The sequence below is a fragment of the Peromyscus leucopus genome, chromosome 6 (assembly GCF_004664715.2).
Source record: "Peromyscus leucopus breed LL Stock chromosome 6, UCI_PerLeu_2.1, whole genome shotgun sequence".
Lineage (NCBI taxonomy): Eukaryota > Metazoa > Chordata > Mammalia > Rodentia > Cricetidae > Peromyscus > Peromyscus leucopus.
Genome location: NC_051068.1, coordinates 6,799,692 through 6,826,321, shown reverse-complemented (window position 1 = coordinate 6,826,321; position 26,630 = coordinate 6,799,692). Strand labels below are relative to the sequence as shown.

At 40.8% G+C, this 26,630-nt stretch overlaps 1 protein-coding gene across 1 annotated transcript in view; it reads right to left on the bottom strand.

Moving 5' to 3' along the window:
- Nucleotides 1-26,630, bottom strand: part of Spata16 (spermatogenesis associated 16) — a 272,366-nt gene that overhangs the window by 109,642 nt on the left and 136,094 nt on the right. The gene's annotated exons all lie outside the window — the stretch shown is intronic.

The following is a 26,630-nucleotide window of genomic DNA, read 5'->3' as shown; positions in this document are numbered from 1 at the left end:
TCCCAAAGGGGAGTCTAAAAGCTAGAGCCCAGCGTGGCTGGTTTAACCCAGGCAATCCAGGGTTGGATTTTGCTCCCAGCAGTTCATGCCAGCAGATTCCGAAGCCAACACAAAATGTAAAGCAGTTGGAGATAGGAGCATTCAGAGCAGAAAATAAACCCATTCACAGTAGAGGGGCAGCTTACAGTGGAAATAGCCAGAACCAACTGTCATCCCCCTGCCTGTTCCTCCATCTCCAGTTCCCTGCTTCAGTAGGAAAAAGCCCCAGAATGGACAGGGATTGTACAAACCGATAAGATATCTTTATTGTTTAGCATAATGTACGAATCAATCATGGTCTTAAGCGCAATTGTTTACTTTTCAACAGCCTGAGACCTAGTGAGGGGAGAGGTAATGAGTGGTTAGTGGGTGCAGGTAGACCTCAGTTAGATATGTGTACACTGTGATGTTGTCATGGCAACTACAGTCAGCCATGTGAAGTCATGTTTACACAATGATATGTTCTTCACAGTTTTACGCAGTGTTTTATCAATTAAACAAAACCAGAGGAAAAAGTAAGGTGACTTAATAGTTCTGAATTTTCTAACAGTGAGCCAGGTGTCCTTTTCAGTGATTCCCAACAACGGGCACTCAAGGTGACTGTAGGTATTTACCGTTAGTGTCCTACGGGGCTGCCTTGTATGTGGTATCGGCCTCAGCATAGGTGGCGGTTGTGCTGATTATCCTGATGGCGCAAACATCAAACCTCACTCTCAGGAGAGAGAAAGGAGCTGAGAATCATTCACTGAGTATAATTGAGATTTTTGAGGTGGCCTGTCATTAGAATGGCAAAGAATTCTTTTGGGGGTTACAAGTGTCATTGTGATAATTGTGGCTTGTGTTAGTAGTTTCCTTTGTCACATTGTGAATTTAATCAGACTAGGAGAACAAAGTGCTCAGTCTCCCGTTAATAGCACCAACAGAACCTCTTCATGGGAAATCCCACAGAGATACTACAGACTCTGTTCACCAAGGCCAGCAGCTCGCTGCCAGAGGGCTGGCTCATTCTTCCAAATTAGCAGAGGCCTTAAAGTCACACAGAGCATTTGGTGACTTTGGGAGTAACAGGATGTTTAAAGTGGACACCAGACAATGTTCAGATGTGTTCAGACGTGTTTTCCAAGAAATTCTAGATCCTTGTGGGAAGTACCCATCGCCTCTCTTCTTTCTTCACAGTGTGAGCCAAGTGGCTTACTTTCTCAGGTGAGACCCGCCCAGGCCTAGTCTGATGGCAAGATGGCAAGATTCAACAATTTCCTTTCTCAAAATCTTCATTCGATGTCCAAGTTCTTCAAGGTAACCGTGCATCTAGAGATAAGCTATCGACAGGAGGTGATGGCTCACACCTTCAATCCCAGCACTCAGGAGGCAGAGTCAAGTGGATCTCTGAGTGTGAGGCCAGCCTGTTCTACAGAGCAAGATCCAGGACAGACATCAAAACTAAAGAGAGAAACCCTGTCTCGAAAAAATTAATAAATACAATTAAAAGTAGAGATAAGCTATCAATTTGAGAAACCTCGGAAAACAGCCTGTACCTAAATTGTTTCCTCAAGAACAAAATACCACAAGAGAAGACATTTTTCTTCTTTCTTAAGGGAACTGCACATTCGTGCTTCCTTGGAAGGTTAGGGCATCCACAGTCACTGACCTCTTTGAATAAACCATTTTTCATCCCACTAACAGAATGGCAGTGTAGCTGGAAATGGGTGCCTGAAACGTAGATGTAGGCACTAGACTGCCTTAGTTTGAATCCCAGTTTCCTCACTTGGGAGCTGTGTGACTTTGGACAAGCTATTCAGCCTGTCTGTTTGGGATGTCTAGCCTGACAATGCGGACTGGCAAGAGTTTCCAGCTCTTGTACTGTTGAGGGATTAAATACTCTGTCCTGTGTACTGCATGGCAGATGTCTCTATGTCTACAAAGCATTCAGTAATTAGCATTCTGTCCAGGCCTCGACACTGCTAGTTAAGAAAATGAAACACACATGGCTGTGTTCAGAAGCTTATACCCAAACAGGCTTACTTAGACTTCTTCAAAAGGATATTGATTTTCTCAGTTATTAAAAGTAGTGGAGGTTTGGGAGCCTGAAGGGTAATGCTGCTCTTTGGGTGCAGCCTCTTCCTTCCTCTTTCTTTCCCCTCTTCCTCTTCCTCCTCCTCCCCACCTCTTCCTCCTCTTCTTTCCCCTTCTCTTCTTCTACCTCCTTTTTATTTCTTTGTTGGTGTTTGGGGAGAAACCCCAAGTCCATGCTAGGAGAGCATTCTACCATGAGCTATCTGTCTGGCTCAGATACAACCTCTCCAATCTGTTACATAGTCTTGCCTTCCACCCTGACATAACACTTGACTCATGTCTTCCCTGAGATAGCCCCTTTATACTCTCCTTGATTAGCTATGTGCAGTTCCTTAAAGGAATCTTCAATACAGTTGTTTGTGGAGCCCAGGACTCATCTCATCTACTGGGAATTGAAAAGGACCCACTCAGGGTAGTCACTCGCCACATGATATGAAGCAGATGAGTTGGTGTAAGCTCCGTGGGGGCAACGGTTTTCACACGCTGCCTCATTGCTACCTGCACGTTTGAACAACAGCTACACAGAGTATGTGGATATATATTTGTGTACATTGGAGAAACCTGTTCTGATACTGGGGCAGGATACTTGATTACTCCTTTGGAGCTGTTTCTCTGGGGCAGGGAGGACAGTGGCAGTTGTTATCTATAACCTTTATTCTCCTGTCTCTAGCTGTACCTACCCCCTCCTTCATTTAACCCAAATCTACTGACCACTTACTTTCTGAAAGGCATCGTAGCTGGTGATGTGTGGGACAAGCCAGATGGCATGCCCAAACATATTGATCACAGAGCTTAAGTCTGAATTGTTTGAGTAGATGGGGTCACATGAAGTCCTCCGGCCAACTGAGAATCAAGTGTGGTTGTCTCAGCCAATGTGCACTTCGAAGAGAGCCACCTTACCCCTGCATAAGGAAGCGCGCCTGGCTTGTCTCACTCTGCTTTCTGGTTGGACTTGGGTAGGCCGGTACATTTTAGAAACGGAGATCACCTGGTCCAAAATTCTTAGTTGAAACCAAGATGACTAGTGGTGCAGAGTCGTGAGCTGGGACATTCAAAAGGGAAACTGTCCCCAGCAGGAGGAGGAAGACGGGATTCCAAACAGGCTCATTCTTCTGTAGTTTGTGTCTGTCCTTCGTCTGCTGCTTAGATGCACAAACATCAAGACAATATGTTGATTAGAACTCTTCTGCTTTCAAGCAAAGTTGAAGAGAGAGAGAGAGGGGTCAGCATGATGATGTCCACAGTCTTGGGACATCAAGTCCCTACGAGTGGGGTAAACACATATTTAGGTTTCCCCACGATGGCTCTAGCTTCTCCCTGTTGCTGCAGAGTGACAGCCCCCTCACTGTCACGCTGTCATGGGTTAGATGGCAGATGCCACAGTGTCCTGCAGTTCTCTCAGGGTAGATATACATGTATGCATATTGCACAACCTCTCTCCATGGTTTAATGCACCTGTTTAATGCCCCGTAGAGAGAATTAAAATCCTTTCTCTAATAGGATTGTAAGCTCCTCAAGGGCAGAAATCTCATTTTCTGCTTCTTTTATTTCTCCTTCCTACCAAGAGCTGATTATATAGAAGGCTGTAATATATTCTTGTTGAATTATATTGATCTTCCCCCTGACTTGGGATATTTAAAAATTCATTTACATGTGCACTTTTTTCTCCTATATGATATATTTTCTTAGAGATAAAATATATTTATCCCCAGTCAGCTAAACTCACTGAGTGAATCCCCCACTCTACATTTTTCAGTTGGATTCCATTGGACTTTGATTTTCATGCTTTCATTGGGCTTTTAAAATGTACAGCTTGTAGCTTTTAATTTATGAATAAGAATAAAAAAGCCTAAGATACACAAATTACATTATAAGTAGCTTACATATTACATACTACACACACGTACACTGATAGAGTAGGATTTCTGAACATGGGTCCTTAATAAGAGAAAATAAGTGATGAGAAAGAGAGAGTGGGGAGAGAGGGAGAGAGAGAGGGAACTACTTAGAGCTGACTCTGGAATCTGGCACCATAGCTGTTGGGTTTACAAGGTTAGGACCCTTTCTGTGCTGGAAGAAGCCTTGATGCCCTTGAACTGGCTCATGGCTTTGGCCCTGGGCTCTATTTACCATTGAGGGCACAGGACACCGGCCACTGTGGACTCAGGTGCTGCCTGAAGGTTTGCTCAGGCAGAGGTGGTGCTCTTTCTTCGTGCTTTTGTAACAACTCAGTGTCAGTGGCATTTGCCTTACTTTTTACTTTTTATAAATGTACCTAGAGGTATTAACTAATCAATTGTAGCATATTTATAAATCAAAGTGAAAATAGATAATTTTAGAAAGCAGTAGCAGCTGGCAGAAACGTTTTCACATGAGCTGTTTTTATGGAGGGAAACAGCTCTGTGGACACGAAGAAAGCCACTACATTAATTCACAGAAAAGTAGACAGCATCCCGAGAGAGTTGTCAGAAGATCCGAAGAGAAGGCAGGCAGAGATGGAGATACAGAGAGGGGGAGTGTGCGTAGGCGGGAGGAACAAGAACGCAGGGCTAGCTAAACACATTATAAAAACAGTGTGGAGAAGGCCTTGCTTCTCATGCATGCCCACGATCCACTTCCTTACAGGATGAAGAGAATGAATAGCACCATAACCTACCTTTGGGTGGCTATTGTCATCCTGATGGAGGTCACAGAGGCCTCAAGGCCTTGTCCAAATGGGATCCAGTTAGCTCTTCCTGATTCAAGGAAGGATCCCTCCTGTCGGAAAGCTGGGGCTTTAACAAAAAGTTGGAGTTTATATCCCTGAACTGACAACACAGTTGTCTGTGCCCTAGTGAAGGGCAGACATATATGAATTTACTACAGTGGCATGGAGTTCACAGAAGTATACGAGGAATGCAGTGCTGTGGGTGATATATTGTGCACACCAATAAACTTATCTGGGGGTCAGAGAATAGAACAGCCACTATATTAAAGATAGAGGTTAGGCAGTGGTAACACATGCCTTTAATCCTAGCATTCTCGATGATCTCTGTGAGTTCAAGGTCACACTGGAAACAGAGCCAGGCATGGTGGCACATGCCTTTATTCCCAGGACTTGAGATCTCATGTCTTTCTTAGGAAAGACACATGCCTTTAATCTCAGGAAGTGAAGGCAGGAAGCAGAAAAGTATATAAGGCATGAGGACAGGAACTAGAGGCTTTTAAGTTTTTAGGCTTTTAGCAGCAGTTCAGATGAGATCCATTCAGATGAGGACTCAGAGACTTCCAGTCTGAGGAAACAGGATCGGCTGAGAAGTTGGTGAGGTGAGGTTAGCTGTGGCTTGTTCTGCTTCTCTGATCTTCCAGCATTTACCCCAATACCTGGCTCTTGAGTTTTTATTTTATTTTATTTTATTAATAAGACCATTTAAGATTCGTATTGCACAATTCGTTCCACAGAAATCCATTGGTTGAGACAACTCAAAGGCAATCTTCTGAACAATCGCATGTAAAACAGAACAGGCTCACAAAGAGAGTGCTGTGCATGCCTTAAAGACGTCTGACAGTTCCAGCAAAGACGTTCCTGCAGCAGCCCCCTGCTTGCACACACTGGCTGAAGCTGATGTTTCCCGGTTCCTTGTTGAGGAATCCAGAGGCTGAAGACGGATGAAAACCCAGCAAATGGCAGGGTTATGTTACACATGCGTTTAGCTTATTGGTTTGCAAAATACTGGTAAAGAAACAAACAACGAGGACAAGGAAAATGGAAACAGTGTCAAGTGCCAACATGCCTTGTAGTCTATAAGCTAAACTTACAGGCAAAAGACCGAGCGAGCCAAAATTGGTAATCATTGCAAGTTTGAAACCTGTTTTCAAAATATGAGAAAGGCGTTAAAGGTTTCTCTATCAATAGTAAAGAAACCAGACATCTGAGAACAAACGGCTGGCCCTTCAGGCTTTCCAGGGAGAAAAGACAGTAAGTAATTTCAGACCGAGGATGAATAGTCCAGCAGACGAGCTGTTGTCAAAGATGAGATGGTGTTGGCAAACAGGAAGGAAAAATTTGCTGAGGAGCTATAAACAAAGAAATCCTTGAGTGATAGTTTCTAAGCCCAATCTCCCTGTGAAGTCTGGTACTAAATGTTACAATGTGCATTTAACGTTTGTGTGAGCATGTTTGTGCGTAGATTGTAGGAACGAAAGCGTGCATGATAATGTATGCACAACATTTCCAGGTATTTTAAACAAGACCTTCTTTGTCACCATATTTTCCTTAGCTGATACAGAGCTTGTCCCCAGGAATTCCAGAAATATGTATATGTGTGTTGGGTGAAACATGTGTCTTATGTCATAATGGAGGACATACAAGCAAACTGTTGCAGGCATTATGACTCACTTTGTGCTCAAGGGTTGATAAAACTTGGAGAAGCAGAAGTCATATAAGAACTAGATTTTAAAAGTCAACATAAAAGTTTTTATTACTGAGTCTGTAATAAAATGTAAATACTTTCATTGACTTTTACAAAGTCCATGAATAAGGAACTTCTCTTTTATTCTGTACTTGGACACCTCTTCTAAGGAAATCTTATCTCTTTATTTAGATTTAAGATCCAGATGTATGTTAATCAATGTAAGGGCCTCTTCACAATGTTGATTTAAATTTCAGTGGGCTGTTCTGTGCACTGAAATAGCAGTGACATCACCTCTCATTTCAGAGAACTCTGTGGCATGTTAGATGTTTTTGCCTATGCTCTAATTTCAGATCTACGAATATTTATATCATGAGTAATATGCTATGGTGATAAAAATTGGTGCTCAGGGTAAAGGGGGTGAGCTGGTCAATTCTCCGTCTTCAGGAAGCCAATGGTTGCTTGAGAAGAAATTGGTGCTTAAGGAAATAATTATGACATAGAATGTGCACAAGAATCTGCATAGACAAGACACAGAAGAAGTATAAAAAAGTGCAGTTACTATATTGAAAGAAAGTGGGGCCAGGGAAAAAGTCCTAGAAGAAAAGGGTCTGGAGCAAGGCATCAAAGATGACTAGAGGAGACACAGCTCTGAGCAAAGACAGAGTCACAGGCACATGAGTAGACATTTGATACAGAAAGCTGCCCTGGGTGAGCATTCAGGATGGAAGCATGCGCGAACGTGAGTGTGTGTCAATGAATGTATGTGATGTGTGCAATGTGTTTGAATGTGCAATGGGCAAGGAGGCCAAATAGATAGTCTTAGCTGTAAAAATCTTAATCCCCCCCAGGAATTATTTTATAGATTATGGAGAGCCCTTTGAGTTAATTAATTTAGAGGGTTTTGTTTATATTTGTTCTATAAATAAACAGTGTAGCTGGAGAGCTTCTCTCTGGGTCCCGCCAAGCCCCGGCAGTCAGACAGCCCACTTATAAAATAAACACACAGACACTTATATTATTGAAACTGTTTGGCCTAATGGCTCAGGCTTCTAGCTATCTAGTTCTTACATCTTAAATTAATCCATTTCTATAAATCTATACCTTGCCACGTGGCTCATGGCTTACCGGTGTCTTCACATGTTGCTTGTCATGGTGGTGACTGACAGTGTCTCCCCCCACCTTCCTGTTCTCTCAATTCTCTTCTCTGTTAGTCCTGCCTATACTTCCTGCCTGGCCACTGGCCAATCAGTGTTTTATTTATTGACCAATCAGAGCATATGACATTCAGACCATCCCATAGCAAAACAGACCATATATATATGTATATAAATTATACTATATATATATTATATATATGCTCTGATTTTAAACATTAACATAATGGTGAAGGTATCTTTTACATACTAGTCTGTAGCATTAATTAAAGTTCTTGCATTGTATTCTGTGAATATTTTCTTTTCTTTTATTTTACAATACCATTCAGTTCTACATAACAGCCACAGATTCCCTTGTGCTCCCCCTTCCTGCCCCCCTCCCCTTCCCCCCAGCCCACCCCCATTCCCACCTCTTCCAGGGCAAAGCCTCTCCCCGAGGACTGAGATCGACCTGGCAGACTCATTCCAGGCAGGTCCAGTCCCCTCCTCCCAGATTGAGCCAAGCGTCCCTGCATAAGATCCAGGTTTCAAACAGCCAACTCATGCAATGAGCCCAGGACCAGGTACCACTGCCTAGATGCTTCCCAAACAGATCAAGCCAATCAACTGTCTCACCTATTCAGAGGGTCTGATCCAGTTGGGGGCCCCTCAGCCTTTGGTTCATAGTTCATGTGTTTCCATTTGTTTGGCTATTTGTCCCTGTGCTTTATCCAACCTTGGTTTCAACAATTCTCCCTCATATAAACCCTGCTCTTTCTCGCTAATTAGACTCCCGGCGCTCCACCTGGGGCCTAGCCATGGATGTCTGCATCCAGATTCCTCAGTCCTTGGATGTCCAAGAAATTTGGGACACCATGAAAAGACCAAACCTACGAATTATAGGGATAGAAGAAGGTGAAGAATACCAACTCAAAGGCACAGAAAATATATTCAACAAAATCATAGAAGAAAACTTTCCCAACTTAAAGAAGGAAATGCCTATGAAGGTACACAAAGCCTATAGAACACCAAACAGACTAGACCCCCCCAAAAAAAGTCCCCTAGACACATAATAATTAAACAACTAAACGTACAGAATAAAGAAAGAATATTAAGAGCAGCAAAGGAAAAAGGCCAAGTGACCTATAAAGGCAAACCCATCAGAATAACACCCGATTTCTCAATGGAGACTTTGAAAGTCAGAAGGACCTAGACAGATGTAATGCAAACACTAAGAGACCATGGATGTCAGCCCAGACTAATATACCCAGCAAAACTTTCAATCATCATAGATGGAATGAACAAGACATTCCAAGACAAAGCCAGATTTAAACAATATTTATCCACAAACCCAGCCCTACAGAAAGCACTAGAAGGAAAATTCCAACTGAAGGAAGTCAGATACACCCTCGAAAACACAGGCAATAGATAAAGCCACAGCAGTAAACCCCAAAGAAGAGAAGTACACACACACTACCACCAAAAATAACAGGGATGAACAATCACTGGTCATTAATATCCCTTAATATCAACGGACTTAATTCACCTATAAAAAGACATAGGCTTACAGAATGGATATGAAAGCAGGACCCATCTTTCTGCTGCATACAAGAATATTTTCAGTATTTAATTCCCTATGTTCCACAATCAAAATACAGCAGAGTAAAATTTTGAGAGCAGATGCTTATGATACAGCTAAATAGTGATGCCTTGAAGGTAGTAGAGTCCATGAATGTGGAAGTTGAGGACAAGACCTGAGAAAGCATAGATACTTGAAGATCACTGAGGTACTGATTTCTTAAAGTCAAGAGGGAAGACATCATTGCAATGGGAAGGTAAGTGCAAAATTTTCAGAAAGGAGAAAAAGGCAAAAGAACTTCTAGAAATATCCTTTTCTGCTTCTTAAAATATACACACATATGAAATAAATCTAAATGGAGTCACCAAATAATGGAGACAAAGTGAACAGTTTTGGCCACCAAGTGAAACCTCCAGGGTCTGGGATGGGTTACATTGAACTAAGTTGTTGGCCAAAGAAGCTCCATAGAAACTCCAAATAACTCAGGTCTATTGTCAAGGCTACTGGTTGCTCTTCACACACTGATGGTAAGACATTGTTGCTGAAGACAACACCTTCATACCTCATCAAACATGGAGAAGTCAAGCTGATGCCTACGTAGAGCCTTTATCCCTACTGATTCGTGTTCATGGCACTAGAAGTACTAAGCATGCTGCCAGAGGAGAAAGGTAAACAACAACCCATCTTTAACCTACAATGGTGACCTGTATGAATAATACAATGGTACAACAGTGGCACAAAACTTATGGGAGTAACCATCCACTTTCTGATTGGATTTAAGACCCACTCCATGAGGTGGAACCATGCCGGACACTGCGCAGGTGGCCAAGAGCCTGGCCTTCAGGGGACAGGATGCGATGGAGAAGAGGAGGCTGGAAGATTGCAAGAGCCAGTGGGGATGGGTGACATCAGGGAAGCAGTGTCTTCCGGACATAACAGGACTGACACACATGTGAATTCACAGAGACCGCAGCACGCACAGGGCCTGTACAAGTCTAAACTAATGGGTCCCAGCACTGAGAGCGGAAAGTGGACATGATCTCTTATCCTTAACCAAGAACTAGTTGATGACTGCTTGCAAAGGAAGATTTAGCTTTCTCCACCGGGGTTTCACTAGGTATAGAAGCCACACTTCAGGGCAGGCCCCATGCCCAGCAGTAGAAGGCCAGCAGAAAATGAACTCAATTGTATTTTTGGAAAAATTTCATCTCATATTGGGCATTATTTTATTTTGCTGGTCTTTTGCATGTACATTATGGTTTTGCATTTTGTGGGTTTTTTTTTTTTTTGGTTTTTTGAGACAGGGTTTCTCTGTGTAGCTTTGTGCCTTTCCTGGAGCTCACTTAGTAGCCCAGGCTGGCCTCGAACTCACAGAGATCCTCCTACCTCTGCCTCCCGAGTGCTGGGATTAAAGGCGTGTGCCACCACCGCCCGGCTTCTTTTTCTTTTTTGCATGTTCTAAAGAGAGAGACAAAGAATGCAAGGAGTTGGATAGATGGGGATGGGTAGCATCTGGGAGGAGATGAGAGAGTGGAAACTGTGATCAAAACATACTGTATGAAAAAAATTGTTTTTCAAAAAGATGTATTTTATGTATATGAGTGCTGTTTTCATGCATACCAGAAAAGGCAATCAGATCTCATTACAGATGGTTATGAGCCACCACGTGGGTGTTGGGAATTGAACTCAGGTTGTCTGGAAGAGCAGCCAGTGCTCTTAACCACTGAGGCATCTCTCCAGCCCTGAAAAAAATTTATTTGCAATATAAATTAAAATAAAGAAGACAGGCAATAAAAAAGAAATACACTGGAGCAGGAGGATAGCAGTTTATAAGACATTAACTCCATGAATATATTCAGGAAGGAGAAAAGGAGAAAGAGTGCAAAACAGTATTACCTACATAAAGAGCAACGTCAAAGTGTTTATATGACGATAAAATTTGACAACTCATATGCAATAACACCAGTATTCACGATTCCCTCAAATGTCAGAGGCTAATGAATTCCTTTTTGAAGAATAGTTTTATTCTTCTTAATAATAAAAAAAGTACATTTTTCATCACAAAGTTGAGGAATGAGATTGGGAGGAAAAGTCAAGGAGTGGGAGAATCAGGAGATCTGAATATAAACTCCACGGTGAAGAAAGAGCAGGTCAGGAGATCTGAATATGAACTCAACGGTGAAGAAAGAGCAGGTCAGGAGATCTGAATATGAACTCAACGGTGAAGGAAGAGCAGGTCAGGAGATCTGAATATGAACTCAACGGTGAAGAAAGCAGGTCAGGAGATCTGAATATGAACTCAACGGTGAAGAAAGAGTAGGTCAGGAGATCTGAATATGAACTCAACGGTGAAGAAAGAGCAGGTCAGGAGATCTGAATATGAACTCAACTGTGAAGAAAGAGTGGGTTCTCCTGCAACCTTTGGAAGAGGACTAAGCGGTCCACCATGACTCTTGCCTGACCAACACCAACACGCTTCCAGGTGATGACAAGGAGCTACCGATCCTGACCCCCTCATTTCCACTTTAGTGGACCTAGTCCTAGGCTTTACTTCAGTAATTAAGCAGAGTACAAAAGGATAGCAGAAGGAGCTTCAGCAGCTAAAATTGAAATGGAATTTGTAGGATACGGAAAAAGAACACGCTCTGAAGTTATAGCAGGCAGGGAAGGATATCCCAAAATAGACTGGGACAGAAAGCTGATAAAAATGTCTCAAAAATGTTATGTCTTGGCTTTCAAATTTGAGAATATGGTGGATAAAATGATTAGAAAAACCCTGGTGAGGAAAGCAGACACAGAAAACAAACAATACATTTTTCTTAAACAAAAACTTATTTTGAAGAAATTTGAAAATTATGGAAAGTTTGCAAAAATAGTAATGCATAGCTTTCCACATAGCGTCCCTTAGCTTCATCTAATTTTAACAGTTTACATAATTGTAGTACAATGAATGAAATCAGGAAATTAACACTGGCACGCAAACACCCCAACTTTCTTCAGAGTCCTCCCTTTGCTCTAGTATCCGGTCTACTTGTGCCTTCTGCTTAGTCACGCCCACCTTCAGTGTTTCTTCACTTTTCCTTGTCTTCTAAGTCCCTGAAATTCTTTCCGAGTGGGCGTATGCATACATGCAGTGTGTGTGTGTGTGTGTGTGTGTGTGTGTGTGTGTGTGTGTGTGCACACATGTGGGCGAGTGTGTCTATGGGTGCATGAATGTGCACATGTGTGTGCACACAGAGGCCAAGGGTGACTGTGGGAATCTTTCTCTACTCTTCTTTGAGGTAGGGTCTCTCAGTTAAGCCCAGAAGGCACACATAAGCCTAGCTTTACTTAATCCAGCTCCAAGGATGCCCTGCATTCCAGTTCAAGGCTGGAACTGTGTGTGGGCAGCTGTGCTCCCTGGCAGTGGTGTGGGCTCTGGGGACTTGAATTCCATCCTCTTGCTTGTGTGGCAAATACTTCCAGTGTTGACTTCTCTAGCCTGGTCCTTGGCTTCTAACCAGCACTGACTAGTTCTCACATGAAACAGCTCCCAAGAGGTTTGTCATGATTAGACTGAAGTGAAATAATGTAGGAAACAATGACGCAGCAATAATTCTGTGTTTTGCTGCATACTATCAGGGGTAGCTGATATTGTACAGTTATTACAAGTAATAGTAACATCAGTATCATTTATCATTATTATCAAATGACAAATCACTTGATTATGTCCATAGTGTTGGGTTTCTTAACCAACAATAATTTATTGGTTGTCCTTTTCTAAATGGTGAAGACTCAAGGGGTATGGAAATGAATACACTTTATTAATTAGAGCATTTTCAGTTCGCAGAAAAGCTGAGCAGAAAGGGCAGCATTCCCACATGTCCAGTGACTCCCCCTCCAACACTACATATCAGAATGGCACATCTGTTTTCTAGAATGAACTTCTATTTTTATATTATCATCTCCAAAGGCTCATAGTTAAGAGCAAGGCTCATTCTGACTGTGAATCCCGTGACCTTTTACAAATACATACAAAATGTGTCTAGCATTTAGTTTCATTTAGTTTATAAAGACCCTCTAGATGGCCACTCCATCCCTTCTTCCTAAACAATGGCCACCACTAAACTTTTTACTAATATTGCCTTTTCCAGAATGTCATAGAGTGGAATGTTATAGCACACAGAGTTTCAGATTAGTTTCTTTTACTTGGCAATATTACTTTAAGGTGACTTTCATATCTTTTTGCAGTTGTTAGTTCATTTTGATTTTTATCACTGGCTAATATGCCATTGTGTCGGTATATCACAGTTGTAGTAATACAGCATAGGTAGTAACCCACTGAAGGACATCTCACTTGCTTTTGAGGATTAGCAATTAGGGATACAGTTGTACATTTTGCTTCTCCATCAAGAGAGATGAGAACTCTTTGTGGTCCCCAGTTCATCACCACTTCATGATGTCAGTGGTCAGGTACTCATTCAAACAAATGTGTAGTGGTTTCTTGTTATCTTTTTCAGATATGGATGTCTAGTGACATATGATGGGAAGCATCTCTCTCTATGGCTAGTTCTCATTGTATATCCTCCTTGGTGAGGTATCAAGATTTAGGGCTAATTTTTTCTAAGTTGGGTAGTTTGGTTTCTTGTTGTTGTGTCTTTGTATACTTGCTTAGATATGTATTTTGTAAATTGTTCCTGGGGTACTTGGGATCAAACTTAGGGCCTGTATGAGTATTTTACACCTGAACTACACTTCCAGCCATTTTTATTCTTTTGATAGTGCTTTTACAGATAGATGTAATTACCGTACAATTTATGCACATGTGTGCATGTAAATGTGCGTGTATATGTGTGAATACATATGCATGTAGAGGCCAGAGGTTGATATTAGGTGTCTTTCTTGGCTGCTCTCTTCTTTACTCTTTGATGTGGATTCTATCACTGAGCCTGGAGCTTGTTGACTGGCTGCTGCACTCTTGGCATTTGAGCCCTGGGTATCTACGCTTCTCTGGCCACCTCTACCAGCATGGCTGGGAGCAGACTTGCACCACTGTGCCTTCTTTTACCTGGGTGTAGGGATCCAAGCTCAGGTCCTAGGGCTCAGGAAATAAGCATGTGAGCCACCTCCCAGTCCACAGATTGATATTTTCACTTTTAATGAAGTTCAGCTTGCAAATTATTTCTTCTATGGGTCATGGACCTAAAAAGTCATTTTTATGCCTAACCAAGTTTTCACAGGTCTTCTCATTTACATCTATAATCTACGTTGAGTTAATTTTTTGTAAACTGTGCAATATTTTTGTTGAGATTTTTTTTAGATACAAATGTCCAATTGCTGCAGAAATGTTTCTTGAGGTGGCTATTTCTTTCTCTATTTTATAGCATTGGTCCTATTGAAAAAGATTAGTTGGCCTGGATAACAAAATAAAAGTCTTATAAACAGGAAAGAAAGTAAAATTATCTATATTTATTGGTGATACAAGCTCATGATTAAAAGATCCCACCAGAAGACTCAGAGAAGTGCTCAACACTTTGAGCAGAGTAGCAGTATACAAAACCAACAAATAAAAACCAGAAACTTTTCATCTACCAAACTTTCTGAAAAGCAATTGAGAAAATAATACAACGGTCTCAAACAAACAACGTAAAATACCAAGGAATAAACTTAACCAATGAGACTAAAGACTTCTAGAATAAATCTCTAAACCATTGAAAAAAGAAACCGAAGAAGTCACAAATGGTGGAAGCCCTTCTATGTTCATGGATCAGAACATGGCTTAACATTGTGAAAATGGCCCCTTTGCTGAAAATGACCTGTAGATTCAACACAATCCTTATCAAAAGTCACTGTCATCTTTCACAAAACAGAACATACTCCATGATTCATGTGGAAGCACAGGAGATTCCCAATGGCCAAAACAATCCTGAAGGAAGCAGCACTGCAGGCATCCCAGGACTTGACTTCAGATGGTGCTAGAGCCAGGGCGACAGAAACCAGCCTTGTGCGAGTACAAAACAGACTCATGGATGAACGAACGAAGGGAGCAGAAGACCCAGACACAAAGTCCCACAGCCACAGCCATCCGATTCTAGACAAATGTACAGAAAACATGGACTAACAGCTGTTGCTGTGGAAACTGGATACTTCATGTAGGAGTCTGCAACTAGAACCCCGTCTTTCAATTGTACAAAGAAGCAGTTCAAAATGGACCTAGAGCCTTAATGTCAGACCAGGAGCTTGGAAGCTATTAGAGGAAAATGGAAAATGCTTCAAGATACAGGGATACGCAGTGGCTTCTGAACTGCTCCAGAAATGACTCCAAAAAGACCAGGAAATAACACTAGTTGACAGGAGAATTGTATCAGGTTAAAAAGCATCTGCAGAACAAAGGAGATGATCCAGAGTGAAGAGGCAGGCTACAGAACGGGACAATCTGGACCAGCTAGTCATCAGATCATGGGTTAAGACTAAAGAACTAGAAAACCCAAACACTAAAAGAACAAATATTCTAAACCTATTCAATAATTGAATAAACGAGTAAAATAGAACCTTAAAATTTGTGTATATTAATTGTAGAAAATAATGGATTTCAACACACATTTTCTAAGTGTGTATCATGTGATCATATTCACCCCATCCTCCTCTCGTTCTCCTTCTCTGAGCCTTGTTCATCTTTTTTTTTCTAGCAGCACCCTTCAGCTTCATTTATTTTCTCCATGTGAGGAACGTATAACATTATGAACATTATTGAAAACAGTGTAAGTGATAAATAAGCACACAAGAAAGTACTCAATATGATTAGTCATCAGGAAAATGAAAATAAAATCGACACTGAGATTCCATGTCACCCAGTCAGAATGGCTCTCATCAAGAAAACAAACAGCAATAAATGTATAGGCAGTGGGGAAGATTCTGGGTGCCTACCCTATGTGGAGATACTCCAGGCAAGTTCATATTAAAAATAAAATTATATACTAACTTCTTTTAAAATATAAGAAAACTGAAAGTTTAATGAATTTAAATGCCTGGTCATACCTGGGCTTCAGTAACACACTGAAAAACGCCAATGAAAAGAGGTGTTCTTGCTTTGTTCCTGGTCAGAGGAAAAGCTTTAAGCTTCTGGCCATTAAATATTATACATATTGAAGGGTTTGTGTGTAGACATCTATCAGGAAGTTCTCAGTTTGAAGTTTGTGGGCAGGCATACAATCAGTGTGCATTGTTCTTGTCAAATGCTGCCCTGGATCTGTTGATATAAACTGGTAATATCCTCTTTAGGCTATTGTTACAGGCACAGACTTGAGTCCTGGAGCAGTTTTTGTAGTACCCAGGTTCTGTGCCCCACAGAGTACTAGACCAGGAACACACAGTTAGAAGTAAAAAAAATACAGTTTATTAAAAGAGGGAAATAAATACTCCTGAGAACGGGGGCAGGACAGTGAGTTGAGGAAAAAGCTACAGAAGTGCTGGGCCCCAAGCCTCCAAATTCTCAGTGGGGCATTGACATAGCACCTGCCTTTTCCTGTGTGTACCATTGGCTTTTCGAGCATCTTCCATTTGTTGGATGACTCACAGTGGGGGAAATCCCAGTAGTTCTCTGTCAATGGACTACTGTTTCTTCTAAAACATTTTTATAACACCTATCTAATCTAATTTCTTTCTTTCTTTCTTTCTTTCTTTCTTTCTTTCTTTCTTTCTTTCTTTCTTTCTTTCTTTCTTTTCTATCTATCTTTTCTTTCTTTCTTTCTTTCTATCTATCTATCTATCTTGAATTAGCTCTCTCCATAACACTCTTATGTTAATCACTTTTCCAGGAATGAACTAGACTTTCCTACCTGAATTAATTCCACTTGGTCATGAATACAGTTCTTTATATTTTCTTTGATTTTGTTATTAGAGTAATGTTGGTCTCATAAACAGAGTTAGAAAGGATCACACTGTATCTTGTGGAAGAGACTATAAACAATTGATATAATGTCTTCCTTAAATACCAGAGTTCACCAACAAACCCAGCTGGCTTTGTGCTTTCTGTTTGGAGAGACAGTATTGGCTTGGTTTCATGCAGGATTTGAGGAATTACTGTTTGGATATGAATTTTGGAAGATTTTGTCATCCAAAGATAATCCAAATCAACTAAATCATCAGATGTGAGATGTAGAATACTGACAACACCCTTCTTTGTCCTGTTAGTACCACAATATCTGCAGTGACGGCCTTCTTCCACTTCCAACTACAGTAATCTCTCTCATCTCTTTTGCTTGACTCACTTAAAGACTTACTAATTTTACCAGTCCTTTAAAAAGAACTATATTTATTTTTGTAACTTTTTTCCAGTATTTTCCTATTTTCAGTTTTATTGATTTCTGCTTTAATTTTTTATTTTTTTTCCTCTGCTTAATTTGTATTTAATTTGTTCTCTTTTTTCTGGTTTCGTCAGCTAGAACCTTAGATACTGCAGTAGATATCTTTTTCTTTCTGAGTATCACTCAGTGCCTTAAACTCCTCTTTGACTATTGCTTTCACTGGTTTTCACACCTTTAATAAATGATCATTTTCATTGAATCCAATATATTTTATAATTTTTGCTGAGGTTTTGACTTATGTGTTATTAAGTTATATAATCTGTTGTATAATCTTTAAGTTTAATTTTGGGATATTTTAGCTATCTTTATTAATTTCTAGTTTAATAACATCATGACTTGAAAATACATATTGTATGATTTTTAGTGTTTTAAATTCACTCAGGTGGGGGTTGGAGATGTATCTCATTTGTAGCATTGCCTAGCATGCATAAAGCTCTGGGCCATATAAACCCAGCATAGTGGCACCATCTGTAATCTCAGTACTTAACAGGTCCCAGAAAGGTCAGAGGTTCAAGGTCATCCTCAGCTATATAGAAAGTCTAAGGCCAGCCTGAGATACATGAGACTTTATCTGAAAAAATATTACTAAAGTGTAACTTATGATCTGATTGTATTCTGTCCTTGTGAAGGTTCATATATGCTTCAGGAGAATGTTTTATCTACCACTGTTGAATAAAGTAGTTAATTATGTTCAGTTGATTAAAGGTGCTGCTAACACTGATTTCATTACATCCTTACCAATTTTCTGCTAGCTAGAGCTATCCATCTCCAACCCAGAGGTATTGAAGTTTCCAACAATAGCATGGATTCATGTATTTTTATTTATGTTTTTATCAGTTCTTACTTCACATATTTTGACAGTGCTATGTTCATACATGGTAAAGATAGTTATACCTTCTTGAAGAATAGATTTCTTTATCATTATGTGATATCTTTTTACTCAAAGTGACATTCCACTCTCCTAGGGGTTTTTCTTCCCAAAATTAGTTCAGATGTCCTTGTTTCCTTTTGATTAGTTATCATGATACATATATTTCTATCATGATATATGTCTTTTTCCATTCCTTTATTTTTTATTTTTACTTTTTGTCTTTATGTGGGAATTTTATGGACAGAAGGTAGATTTTGTCTTTTTCTCCATTCTAACCATCCCTGAGTATTTAAAGGGCTGATATTAAGTGATTATCTGTATAATGGAATAAACATCTATCCTGTTGGCTAGTTTTCTGTTGATTGCTCTTGTTTTATATTCCTGCTTTGGTTTTCTATGACTTTTTTTGCCCTGATTCTGACTGAATGTGTTAGATAAGTCCATATTCTCCCTTTAAGCATAAAGTTCTTTAGTGGTTGCCATAGAGTTGACAATGTATTTATTTACAGTGAATCCAAGTCCACTCTGAAGTAGCACTACACCACTCCATGAGTAGTGCATTTCGCTTTGTAAGAAGCCCCTCCCTTCTGGTTCTTTCAGTGTTTATGTCTTCCATTTTCTTTAGCATAAGCACATCTATGTGAGAATGTATAATCCAATATCTTGCTGCTATTATTTTCAACAAGCTGTTACTTGTAGTTCGTTAGCAAAATATCCCCAAAGCCTCACTTCTAGGAATGACCTTGGTTCTCTGGTTAGGAGTTCCTGAGGGAGTTCTAGTTTCTACTAAATGATCACCCCTGTCTGGAGGTACATGTGGGGTTGGGTGGTAGGTGGGCATGGGACTCAAGCTTCATTCCAGAGGTTAATCCCTCCTAGTGAGCAGCTTTTGAACTGGATCTCTAAATTCTCACTAAGTGTGAAGTATGTCTATTCTCCAACTTCCATCCATCTTCTATATGATTTGTGGGTTACCTCTTCAAAGGGCAATTTATGTATAGTAGTGAAATACTACTGGAATCAATCTCTACATGGGATACACACTCTTGTCTCCTCTTTTTAAGATTTAAGCTAATCAGGCAGGTCAACTGTCTGACCAAGGACCACCCTGGTAGGAAGCCAGTTTCTCTTACATAAATCTATTTTCTTTCCCATAATCCCTGCAACCCCAACACTACCTTTTACAGAGCACAGCTTTGCCACTTTGTACTTCTTTTTCTTCTATCTTTCCATTTCTGAGCATGCTTTCCCGTACGTTTAGAGCAAGCTTTCTCTAGAGCCCCTTCCTCTACTCTGTGACTGACATACATTTGGCTTAACTGAAAAGTCATTGCCCCTACTCTCTCTTCTTCATTCTTCTCCTCTGGCCAGCTCCTAAAATTTACAGCTTTCACGCTCTGGGATTTTCATTTTGAAATTCTAATAAACTTGTCCTCAAGCTTAAAAAATAGAATTAGAGCTGACCCTGTTGATGGGGGTACAGGTATGCTGGCCCCGAGGGCATGAAATCAAGAGAGCTGACTCTACTCTTCACCTGTCATGAGATGGTATGCATGAGGGAAAGATGACCTTCTGCCACCCCTTGCCACCTGTGCCAGGCAGAAGAGCTGGCCTTGGGGGCACTAGAGTGAGAGAGCGGGCCCTGCACCCCACTAACTGCCGCACTCAGGAGAGCGGGCCCTGCACCCCACTAACTGCCGCACTCAGGAGAGCGGGCCCTGCACCCCACTAACTGCCGCACTCAGGAGAGCGGGCCCTGCACCCCACTAACTGCCGCACTCAGGAGAGCGGCCCTGCACCCCACTAACTGCCGCACTCAGGAGAGTGGGCCCTGCACCCCACTAACTGCCGCACTCAGGAGAGCGGGCCCTGCACCCCACTAACTGCCGCACTCAGGAGAGCGGGCCCTGCACCCCACTAACTGCCACACTCAGGAGAGTGGACCTTGCACCTCATCTGGGCAAAATAGTAGAGCTGGCCCTGGTGCAGGTGAGCCTACCTGAGGGTGTGAGAGCAGGAGAAAGCCCTGGCTCCTGCTGCCTACTGTACTGGGTAAGCTAGCTTGGGCAATGCTGGAGAGCTTTGGAGGGAGAGCTGGCAGGCTGACTAACCCAGCTGCCACCCAGGCCCAAGAACCAGGGCTATCAGTTGGCTTACCCCAACAACTACCTCATCAATGAACTACTGGAGCATGTGAAAGGACTGGACCTGCAGATCCAAAGCTGCAGGATCTCCATGACACAAAGAAACAACAGGATGTCCAAGAGGAGTCCCAGAGAGGAAGGCCCAGTATCCAGGGTATAACAGAAGCCAGAGGCCTCAAACTAGACCAATGACTCATTGCAATGAACACTCACAAGTAAAGATGTATGGACTAAGCTGCAGATTCTGTGCTGGGACATTTTTGTATGTTAGTTAGTTTTTTTTTCTTTTAAATTTTATTTTATTTTATTTTTTTTGCAGGGGAGGTTGCAAGGGCAGACAGTGGATATGAATGGATGGGGAGATGCATGGGATTGGATTGCATGATGTGAAATCCAATCAGTAAAAAAGTCTAAAAAAAGAAGAAAAAAGAAAACAATTATTTTTCTATTATGTTCATTTCTTAGTCCTCTTCCTTCATACAGATCTGAGTTCTAAGCCCAGATCATTTTCCTTTTCTCTGAAAACAAAACAAACCATTTCTCACAAAGGCAGATGTATTGGCAACAACTCTCTTATTTTTAGTTCCTCTTAGTGTGTTTCTTTTTCACTTTTGCAGAATAATTTTACAGGAACAGAATTCCAGGTTGGTGATTGCTATAGTTTAAATGTTTATGTTCTTCCAAGATTCGTGTTGAAACTCAAAACCCAATGCAGTCATCATAGGAGGCTTAGACCTTTTAGGAGCTGATTAGCTCAGGAGGGCTCGACCTTCTTGAATAGGACTAGCGTTCTCAGGAGAGGGCTTGAACCAGTGACCTGTCTGTTTTGTGCTCTCTACCACCTCAGTGCACATATGGTGTCATCTGTTATAGGTAGGTCTTTGCTAGACATAACCCTGCTGGTGTCTTGATCTTGGACTTTTTTGGCTCCAGAGCCTCAATGAATCAATTCTCCTTTCTTACAAACTACATAGGATCCTGAGCAGATTCAGGACAAAATTGGTACAAGAGTGGGGTACTGCTATAATAAATACCACAAAACATATTGAAGTAGGTTTGGAATTAGATAACAGGCAAAGGCTGTAATATTTTAGAGGCGAATGCCAGAAAAAGAGATAGAGATTGTTCTGGCAAGGATTCAGAAGAAGTAAGCTGTAGAGAAAGCCACAGGTTGTTGGAGGGTAATCGAGCAGCTGTGAACAGGCATAAGAACAGTGAAGACCATTCTGAAAAGGGCTCAGAAGGAATATTCCATATTCCAGCACACAAATCCTCAGTTCTCTATGCACATGCCAAATGGATCCAACCGTACTATGGGCATCCCTTCCAGAAGCAACAGAGTGAATTCTGGTGCATCCATGTGGTGATACCTCTAAAATGTGAAGAATTCAAGGGCCGTATGGACAAGGCTAGCTTTGCAAGTTTCAAAGTATTTCCTGGAGAGCCTTGAGACACAGATAGTGGAGTGTCATAGGGTTGAACCATTGGAACCTTTACTCATGGCAAAGACCAACACAGCCTGTGAGGACATGGCTTCTTTGAGGCCTCAGAACTGAAGAGCCACCAATGTGTGGTTTCAGTGTGACTTATAGGAACACCTGAAACAAGGACAAGCACATGGTAGGGCCTGCACAAGACCATGGAGTACATATATCTAGAATACATGGGGGCTAATATCCACCATCATCTGCCCAGAAAGTAGGGCATGAAGGAAACATTATTTTTCTGGGGCCTTAGTATTTAAAGTCTCAATTGAGTTTTGGACTTACTTGAGACCCATGCCTCCATTTCTATTCTGTTTTTCACTTTTAGAATGGGAACTGTGTATCTTAGGCTAGACTTGACTTTGTGCTTTGGAAGCCTTCTAGCTTCTTCAGCTTCACAGGCTTGCTGTTGAAGAGGAATTTGTCTCACACAGAACCCTACCTTAACCATATCTAATATAAACAGCATTTAGATGAAGTATTAGATGTTAGACTTTTGAGGGGATGCTTAAGTGAGTTAAGAGTTTGAGACTATGCAATGAGTGCATTTTGTATGTGGAAAAGGTGCGATCTTTGATGACCCTTGGGATTCTCGTGCCTCTCCAAAGTTCTTGTTGCTGCCTCACTCCCCAGTGTAATAATGTTAAGAGATGAGGCTTTTGGAAAGCCGGGAGAGGAAGAACTCGCTGTCATATGAGGTCTCCGTCTTTCAAGAAGCCTGTGTGGATGGACTGTGAACATCACCAGTTGCTTCTTCATTGTTGATTTTTTCCCCCATTAACCCTTAGGGGCAACAGGATGGCTACAGAAAGGTAAAGTTGGGTATTTCTGTTGCATAAATGAGACTCTGCTAAAATCCAAGCAGGTTAGTGTCTGACCAAAGAGTTTCTTCTAAGGGTAGCTCCTGCTAAGATCAGAGAGCTCTGCTGTTCTTCCATTTGGCTCATTTCCTATGACTTTGTGTCCCTGATGGATTTAAGAAGACATGTTGATTTTTCAGTTCATCAGCAATTTCTTTGTTATTATCATGGAGTGGTGACTTCTAAGTTCCTTACATACTGGACTGGAAACCAGAAGTCCATTAGTGAATCTTGCCCACAACAATTATTACTGCGGTGTTTGCTCATATTGATTTTCTCTCATTCTTTCTACATTTATTAACGGGCATTCTTCTGTAAGGAAATGTTTTTCTTTATGCTCTGTATACTTATTTATTAAAACATTTTTATATTACTATTGAATCATGGCTGTTCATTGAATTGCAAGAGTTATTATCTGATATTATCAATATTTAGTTTGAAACTCAATTATTTCAGCTTTGGCTCTTGCACATAGTTTCTGCTTACTTCCTATGTCTATGAGGTATTTAAAAAACCTCATATAGAATTATACTGAAATATAATTTTTTCATTTTTCCTAAAAATATTGTTAACCCTTAGAGGTTTAGTAACTGTGTGCTAATACAGCATACAAATAGGGAAAGGGAGACAAAGCCTAGAGCCTGAACTGAATGTGGATTTTAAAGATCATTCACATTAATGTTTCCTGTAGTAGTAACAGGCTCAGTGAAAGAATTGGGAGAAAGTTTCAAAGAAACTATTGGACTTTTCACATTAATGTTTCCTTTAGAAGTAACAGGTTCAGGGAAAGAATTCAGAGAAAGTTTCAAAGAAACTACTGGACTTAATGCCAGTACTGGTCTTGAATCTTGGGAAAACACATCAAGTCTTGCTTGAGAATTTCTAGACAGAGCTGTCAGCATCCTGGTTTGCAGTTCTAATAGTTTCTACAGCACACATGAAAGACCAAAGGAGAAAAATGAACAGGGCATTCTTGGAAAAAAAACAGCTGGGAAGATTGTTTTGTTTTACAAGATACCAAGATTATAAAACTTGTTTTTATAATTATAAAACTGTCTTATATTAAATAATGTAGTCTTGGCAGTGTAATAGACAAATGAATGTATACGCTGAATAGGACCAGAAATCAACGTGTTCATATACAGAAAACTGACATTGACAGAGCTGATTTTGAAGATGAATAGTAAAAGAATTCAGTGAGTTGATGCCAAGGTAACCGGTTCTCCGACAAGGTGAAAACACAGCTGTTTTATATGTCACATCATATATGAAAATCAATTATTATATCATTCAAAGGCAAAGGGAGAACTTTAAAACTTTCATAATCAGCATAGGTGTTAACTTCATTTTTAAGAATTTATTTATTTATTCATGTATGGGCACATGTACCATTAGATCACATGTTTGGACACCAAAGGAGATCTTTCAGAAGTTGATTCTTTATTTCCACTATGTGGGTCCAGCTCAGGTCATCATATTTATCATGGGATAGGTGCTGGTTAGGTTTTTTTTTTTTTTTTAATTTGACGTAAGCTAGAGTTATGTGGGAAGCAGGCACTCCAAATATAGAATTACCTCTATCTTACCGGCCTGTAGGTAAGTCTGTGGCGGCATTTTCCTGACTGGAGATTGATGTAGGAGGTCCTAGTTTACTGTGGGTAGTGCAACCCCTGGGAAGGTGATCTTGGGTTGTATAAGAAAGCAGGCCGAATAAGTTGTGGGGAACCAGTAAGCAGCACTCCTCCATGGCCTCAGCCTCAGTTCTTGCCTGGAGTTCCTGTTCTGACTTCCTTTCATGATGGATTGTAAGCTGTAAGCTGAAGTTGCTTTTCCTCGCAAGTTGCTTTTGGTCATAGTGTTTATCACAGCAATAGAACTAAGTAGGAATCTTAGAACTCAAGCAGTGAAAATCATAGAGGAAGTTGATCAAATTTGATTACCACAATGTCAAACCATTAGACTTATCTGCTGTGGGATGTCCTTCTATTTGCTGTGAATGCGTGTTACTCTCACTGGCTGATAATAAAGCAGTTTTGGCCAATGGCGAAGCAGGATAAGGTTACAATCAAACTGAGGACAGAGATGAAGAAGGGCGGAATTGGGGCAGACGTCAGCCAGCCACCGAGAAAGCAAGACGTGGAGAAAATGAGGTAACAAGCCACAAACCATGTGGCAAAGCGTAGATAAGAAATATGGACTAATTTAAATATGAGCTGTAGCTAGTAATCAGCCTGAGACATCGACCAAGCACTTGTAATTAATATAAGCCTCTGAGCGGTAATTTGGTATAACCGGGCTTACAGACAGCAAGCTCTGCCTCTGTTTACACTTATCCTTAACAAAAGAATGTCTTTTATAAATCAGAAGAAGCTGCCTACAATAAATGTTTCTATAAACTATTAGCTATCCAGAATTCACTGAAATCTTAAGATTCAGTGATAAAAAGACAAATAACCTCATAAACATTGTACCAAAGATGAATATAAAAGTGGGCATTTCATAGAAGAAACATGATTGGGTGATAGCTGTATTAAAGAGTACTAAAAGTGTTCACCAGTAATTAATAAAATGAAAATGAGAACAAGGATACAGCACTGTTTCAGAGTTACTGATCGCCAAACACACAGACTCCGATGGCATGAGCAGCATGCTTTCATGCAGGAGTCCAAACAGTTAACAGTGACAAACAGTTAAGCCCAGATTTCAGATTTGCCTGTGATCAGCAATGTCATTTGACATGTTCTTCAAAGCTGCACAGTAGAAAACGACATCTTTGCAGTTATGAGGAATGATGATCCGGCACACAAAGAAATGGACATAACGTTTGCAGAGCAGAGGGTCATAGATGATGGCTGTGGAAGCTCACATAAACTTGCCGTAGCCACAGGGTAGTATACCGGGCTCAGATATTTGTTTTTAACACTTAGCATAATAATAACAACAGTAATCTCGACTGAAGGCATACTATGTGACAGACACTGTTTTGTTTGTTATTTCATTTATTTCTCAGTATTATTTTGTAACATAATATTTTTTGTCTGCGTGGATATGTGTTTCTGTGTGGATGGCAGAGAACAATGTTGGGTGTCTTTATTGACCACTTTCCATCTTTTTATTTGGAGACAAGCCTCTTACTGAGCCTGGAGTTTACTAATTCCTAATTCATGTTATCAAGCCCAGGGATTGTTCTGTCTCTGCGTCCCGAGTGCTGCGACTACAGATGTATTGCCACATCTGGCTTTTATATGGGTGCTGGGGATCTGAACTCAGATCCTCATGCTCATGTGGCAAGCACTTTAATGGCAATCCTAGCCAGTGTGACATAGTAGCCTTATTTCTCTTCTGTGGTTGAGAAAACTGAAAGTTGAGGATATTGACTACCTTGTCCAAGGTCATTTCTAGCTCTGGGAGCGGGGCACACTTCTCTCTGTCTCCACTACAATTCTCTAGGGTAGAACATTTCTGAGCATTCGGATATGGAGGCAGAGCTTTTGTTTTAGAAGCAATTTTCATAATTAGTGGAATCAAGATTAATTTATGTGCATAATAGTTTGATGATCTGATGCCAGTATTAAAAACTGGGGTGGGAATATCAGTTGGTGTTCCAGACTGTGTGTTGCTAGAATTTCCAATCTGAGTTTTGGTTAAGGTGTCTTTGTGTTTTGACCAAAATGATGTAAAAGGAAGAAGATGAGTTGGAGCCATAAC